This window comes from Pan paniscus, chromosome 2, assembly GCF_029289425.2.
Source record: "Pan paniscus chromosome 2, NHGRI_mPanPan1-v2.0_pri, whole genome shotgun sequence".
NCBI lineage: Eukaryota > Metazoa > Chordata > Mammalia > Primates > Hominidae > Pan > Pan paniscus.
The window spans coordinates 74,052,492-74,058,955 of NC_085926.1; the positions used below are offsets into that span (position 1 = coordinate 74,052,492).

A 6,464-nucleotide genomic window follows, 5' to 3' on the forward strand; every position below is an offset into this window, starting at 1 on the left:
GAAATGCATAGATGCAATGTATTTATCTCTCTTGCTTCAATTTGACCAAAAACCCATGTTGAGTATTATTTAAGAGTTCTGCAATTACTCTTTTGATAGATCTATGTTAATTCTGTGTGTCAAAAATCCACACTGTTGAAAACAGATGAATAATATCTGAGGATATCTTTCTTCTACTGCATGCATTGTAATTATACTGCATGCCTGGCATTGTGTTGAATATGCACCCTTGATTAATATCTTTTATAGAAATAAACAAAAAGACAACCCATTCTCATTGTTGCTCTAAGACATTATAGTGTTTTTTCACATACCAGATGTTACATTGTTTTATAATTTTGTTTTTAATTTATCTAGTTGATTTTGTTTTATTTTTTATTGCTAAATCTATTATACTCTAATTTACACTAGAATATTTACTAACACTAAGTAAATAGTTTTGGAAAGGAAAAACTATTTCAAACTGTGAAACTTTGCACTGTATGTAAAGTGCACTTTCAAAACCGAACTTTCATATACAATTTTATGCCATGACTTTCCTCTCGTTTTGTATCAGCATTTCTTGCAGGTTGTTAGGACAGGAGCTGCAGTTGTCACCAGTCTAGTCAAGTGTAAATCTTACATGTGGCACTTTCTACTGTTGGATGTAAAATCCTGTAGAAAATTGAAGGTCATTCTTTCCGTCTGCTCATTTTAAGCTGTAAGAAAATATTAACAGTCCCTTAGAAACAATGCTTGTGTTCTTTGGAAATTAAATATTGATATGCTGACAACCCACCATCTTAGATCAGATGTACCTAAGTTTTAACAATTTTAAAGCTTTACATTATCAATTACAATATTCATTTAAAAAATAATCTTCTATGGAATTCTGACCAATTTGCTTAGACTACATATTTTTGTCCAAATCAACACTGAACTTGTTCATTTCCATTGAGTTCTGCCACCTTTCAGTGGCAAAAGTAAGACTTTTGGTGACAGGTGGACCTGGGTTCAAATCTCATCTTGTGCCACTATGTGATTCAGGACATGCTACTTATCTTTCATGTTCTCAGTTTTAACATCTATAAAGTGGAAATATCTATTCTTTAGGAATTCTGTGCATCTTGAATGAGATAATTATTTCCTCATTTAGTCAGCAAATATTTATTCAGTCTCTATTCATCCTAGGTACTCTTCTAAGTGCTGAGGGTATAGCAGTGAGGAACAATCATCCTGATTCAAGTATTCATGCTGACTAGTACTTAGTACAGAGTGGGTCACTAGGATTGGCTTCCTTCCCTTTTAATCTCCAAACTATTTTATATTATATGCTATTTGCCCACTAAATTATATATATTACTTATATTATTAGCTTTCCTTTTTAAGTACTTACCCATGTACCTAACTAGGCTATTTGAGAGCTGGGATTATATCTTAGAATTATTTCTATTTATAATATTAGCAGTTCTATGCACCTAGGAGATAATCAGGAAATTTCACTGATGTAATCACCAGTGAATAACTGGCATTTTGTCTGGGGCAGATGGAGAGAAGAGGAGGTTTGCAGAGCAATAACATCATTCTAGTTCTTAACTTCAGAGGCAGATTCATTAATGACTTAACCTTGTGTCTACGTTCTCTTGGGTACCCCAAAATGTGTCTGCTGAAAGAGCATTGTTATTTTTGAAGGCATGGCTAGTAGACAAATATCCTCTGTGTTATTGGCATTTTTCTGCATACTCTAGCATGCAAATATTTATGTTTGAATTCAGAAAAATTTAAAAGCCTTGAGTGACAGAACTTTTAAAAATAGCTATTTTTTTAAAGAGATATTTTAAAGATATCTTGCCTCAACATGTTACATTACCACAGGATTGAATTTTTCTAAATATTTAATTATAAAATCAATTTCTCTTGGACAACTAGAATAAACTTATTTTATCATTTCCCTTCCACCTCTTTATATTTACACATGCATGCATTCATGTGTGTACGTAAACACACAAACCCACAACACATACCACACATACCCACAAACACACACACAAACATACACACGCATGCATTTTTCCTGGATCCTAAAGTTGAACTTATTCTTACTTTATATTATTTTAATACCAGAGAAACGAAATGACATTAATCCAGTATTGGGTGAGGTTTTCATCCAGAATTTGTTGTGTGGTGGATTTAAGTTTTCAATATATTATGATTGGGTCCCCTTTTTGGTAAATGTATAAGAATGTCCTCAACAACATTTGTGCTTATAAATAGAAAATAATTAATCCCCTCTTTCTAAATCTCTTAAAAGTAAGTTCAAGAAATCATAAACATTCTTTGAAAGAGAGAATATATGGGGTCTTCAAAAAAGGTACTTGCAATTTACCAACATGTTAAATTCTCTATCCATTATGGTTAGAGAAGTCTAACTCCCTATAACTAAAATATCACCAAACTTGGGGATTTTATAGATTTCTGTAGGTTCAGATGCTTTTTTTCTTAATTATTTGTTTAGAGACAGAGGTAAATATGGTTTAAATATAGGACCAAAGAGAAAAACTATGAAATACACATGTAATCATATCGAAAATTTTTTGGTTTGCACTACCAGATTTTTGGATTTTCCTTTGTGTAATAATCACAAGAAACTATTCACACTTTATGTAGTTACTAATTATGTAATTACTAGTTCTTGGAGCATGTCCTCTATTGTTGATTGACACATCCAGCTGCCAACCAGATGTTGACACTTGGAACTGGGTTTACCTAAAATCAACCTCCTTGCCATTGCTCCCCCACTCAGGTTTTTCTTCCAATCATTCTTACTCTAAAGACTAGAGAAGTTATTTTTGAATCTTTACTTTCCTTCCCTATTATATCCCACTGTCCAATCCTATTGATTTTTCCTTCGTGGAATCTCTCTTTTTCACCATCACTTGCCTCAGGACCATATTACTGGACTTCCGTGTGACAGCAACATCTTTTCATTGGTCTCACTGTTCTATATCCTTCTGTAATTCCAATTCATTCTACACACTGAGACAAAGACAAGCTTCCTAAACAACACTGTGAGTATATCTCCATCTTTCTAATCCTTCTTTGACCCTCCTCAGGTAAGAGGCCCTTTGCAATGCTCCAACATTCTGCTAAGATCTTATTCTAATATCTCACTGTCCTGAATACATTGAGAATAATAAATTAACATTCAGTGAATGCTTACATATGCATTAGCTCCTTTTACAAAAAAAAAATATTTTTCTGACATATACATACCAAGCAGCACACATAATTATACAGCTTGATGAATTTTCACATACCAAAAACATCTGTATTACCAGCACCTAAATTGTATTAGCTCTTTAAATCATCACAGCTATTCTATGTGATGTTGTATTCTGCCTAGGAGAGGTCAGGTATAAATGGATGAGCTTGAATTTAAACCAAACTGTCAAAATCCAGAGCCTATGCTATTAAGCACATTTGCAAGCATCCCCTATATTTGATCCAGGCAAATTCATTTACTCATTGTTCAAACACTTTATATATGTATTTTTTGCCTCCACTATCATGCTATTTTTGTAGCCTAAAATGTTCTCATTTCTTCTTGCTCCTTCCTTAACTCTCTGCCTCTTTCTCACTTTATCTTTTACTATTTTTTCAATAATCAGATCAAAACCTACCCATTGCCTGGCATGTTTTTATGAAGTATAGGTTGCAAACAGAACCCAGGCTTTGCAGCCAAATATGTCTGGGTTCAAATTTCACCTGGACCACTTACTAACATTTATTTTAAAAGTCTCAGCATTGTCCTCATGTGAAATGTAGATCTAAAAATAATCATACCTTTGTTTATTTATAAATTGAAAGAAATCAAGTATAAAATGCCTACCACAATGGCTGGCAGGTAATAGCCACTCATTAAAAGGCAACTCTAGCTCTTGAGTCACTCCCACGCAGCTTTGGAGCCATGTGCATGTTGGACGGTCTCGGCCCACCTTGTTCACTAGCACTTGTAAATCTTTTCCTTTCAAGATGCCTGAGGAGATGCACCATGTAGAGGAGGAGATGGAGACTTTTGTCTTTCAGGCAGAAATTGCCCAACTCGTGTGTCTCATCATCAATATCTGCTATTACCACAAAGAGATTTTCATTTGGGAGTTGATCTCTAATGCTTCTGATGCCTTGGACAAGATTTGCTTTGAGAACCTGACAGGACCTTCCTAGTTAGCCAGTGGTAAAGAGCTGAAAATTGACATCACCAACCCTCAGGAACACACCCTACTTTGGTGGACGCAGGCATTGGCGTGACCAAGGCTGATCTCATAAATAATTTGGGAACTATTGCCAAGTCTGGTGTTAAAGCATTTATGGAGGCTCCTCAGGCTGGTGCAGACATCTCCAGGCCTGGGCAATTTGGTGTTGGCTTTTATGCTTCCTACCTGGAGGCAGAAAAAGTGGTTGTGATCATAAAGCACAATGATGATAAACACTATGCCTGGGAGTCTTATGCTAGGGGTTTCTTAACTGTATGTGCTGACCCTGTTGATCCCATTGGCAGTGGCACCAAAGTGATCCTCCACTTTAAAGAAGACTAGACAGAGAGAGTATTTCTAAGAGAGGCAGGTCAAAGAAACACTCATAGTTTATAGGCTATCCCACCACCCTTTGTTTGGAGAAGGAACGGGTGGGTGAAAGAAGTCAGTGACGATAAAGCAGAAAAAAAAGAAAGGTGAGAAAGAAGAGGATGATAAAGATGAGAAAAAGCCCAAGATTGAAGATGTGGGTTCAGGTGAGGAGGATAACAGCAGTAAGGATAAGAAAAAGAAAACCAAGATCAATAACAACAAAAAAATGCATTGATCTGGAATAACTAAACAAGACCAAGCCCATTTGGATCAGAAAGCCTGATGAAATCACCCAGGAAGAGTATGGAGAATTCTATGAGAGCCTCACAAATGATTGGGAAGACCGCTTGCCACTCAAGCACGTCTCTGTAGAGGGTCAGTTGGAATTCAGGGCACTGCTATTCATCCCTCATCAGGCTGTCTTTGACTTCTCTGAGAAAAAGAGTAGGGCTTTCTTTGACCTCTTTGAGAACAATAGAGAAAAGAAAAACATCAACCTCTATGTCCGGCATGTGCTATGACGAGCTGACACCAGAGTATCTCAGCTTTATCCGTGGTGTGCATATATATATATATATGACTTTGAAGATCTGCCCTGAACATCTCCCAAGAAGTGTTGCAGCAGAGCAGAATCCTGAAAGTCCACACAAAAACACTCTTGGGAAGTGTCATGAGCTCTTCTCTGAGCTGGCAGAAGACAAGGAATGTTATAAGAAATTCCATGAGGAATTCTCTAAAAAATCTAAAGGTTGGAATCCATGAGGACTCTATTAACTGATGATGCCTGTCTGAGCTGCTGCACTATCACACCACCCAGTCTGGAGATGAGATGACATCTCTGTCAGAGCATGCCTCTCACATGGAGATGGGAAGTCCATCTATGACATCACTGGCAAGAGCAAAGAGCAGGTGGCCAACTTTGCTTTTGTGGAATGAGTGAGGAAGCAGGGCTTTGAGGCAGTATATATGACCAAGCTCACTGATGAGTACTGCATGCAGCAGCTCAATGAGTTTGATGGAAAGAGCCTGGTCTCAGTTACCTAGTAGGGTCTTAGGCTACCTGAGGATGGAGAAGAAGAAAATGGAGGAGAGCAAGGCAGTTTGAGAACCTCTGCAAGCTCCTGGAAGAAAACTTGAAGAAGAAAATTGAGAAAGTGAAAATCTCCAATAGTCTGTTTCTTCATCCTGCAGCTGCAGTCACAGGTGCACTATGACTGGCACTTACAGCTGAACAGCCAATATGAAGTAGCTTGTGAAAGCTCAGACACTTTGAGACAACTCTATAATGGGCTACATGATGGCCAAAAAGCACCTGGAAATCAATCTTGACCAACCTATTGTGGAGACACTGCAGCAGAAGGCTGAGGTGGACAAGGACGACAAAGCTGTCAAAGACCTGGGGGTGCTGCTGTTTGAAACTGTGGGGCTCTCTTCTGGCTTCTCCCCTGAGGATTCTCAGACCTACTCCAATAGCATCTACCATGAACAAGCTCGGTCTAGCTACAGATGAAGATGAAGTGGCAGCTGAGGAAGCCGGTGATGCTGTTCCTGATACAATACTCCCTCCCCACTCGAGGGCGATTAGGATGTGTCTTGCATGGAGGAGGTAGACTAGGAGTTTATACTTGGAAATCTTGTGCCCTCTGAATAGTGTCCCCATGGCTCCCACCACAGCCTCGAGTGGTCCTGTCTCGCCTGGCTCCCTCTGCTAATGTCTTGTGTTTATTCTCTCCTGTCCTTGTGCCTAAGGCAGGAAACAAGGGCCTCTAACCCCATCCCCTCCCTAATTTGACAACAGGATTGGATGTTGCATATTATGGGTTTTTTGTTTATTTTGTTCTGAGATTAAAGTATGCAAAA

The 6,464-nt window shown here is 37.9% G+C and overlaps 1 pseudogene; it reads left to right on the forward strand.

Annotated features, from left to right (window-relative positions):
* The first annotated feature begins 4,011 nt into the window (after nucleotides 1–4,011).
* On the forward strand, nucleotides 4,012–6,219 carry LOC100986215 (heat shock protein HSP 90-beta-like; annotated as a pseudogene).
* Nucleotides 6,220–6,464: the final 245 nt, after the last annotated feature.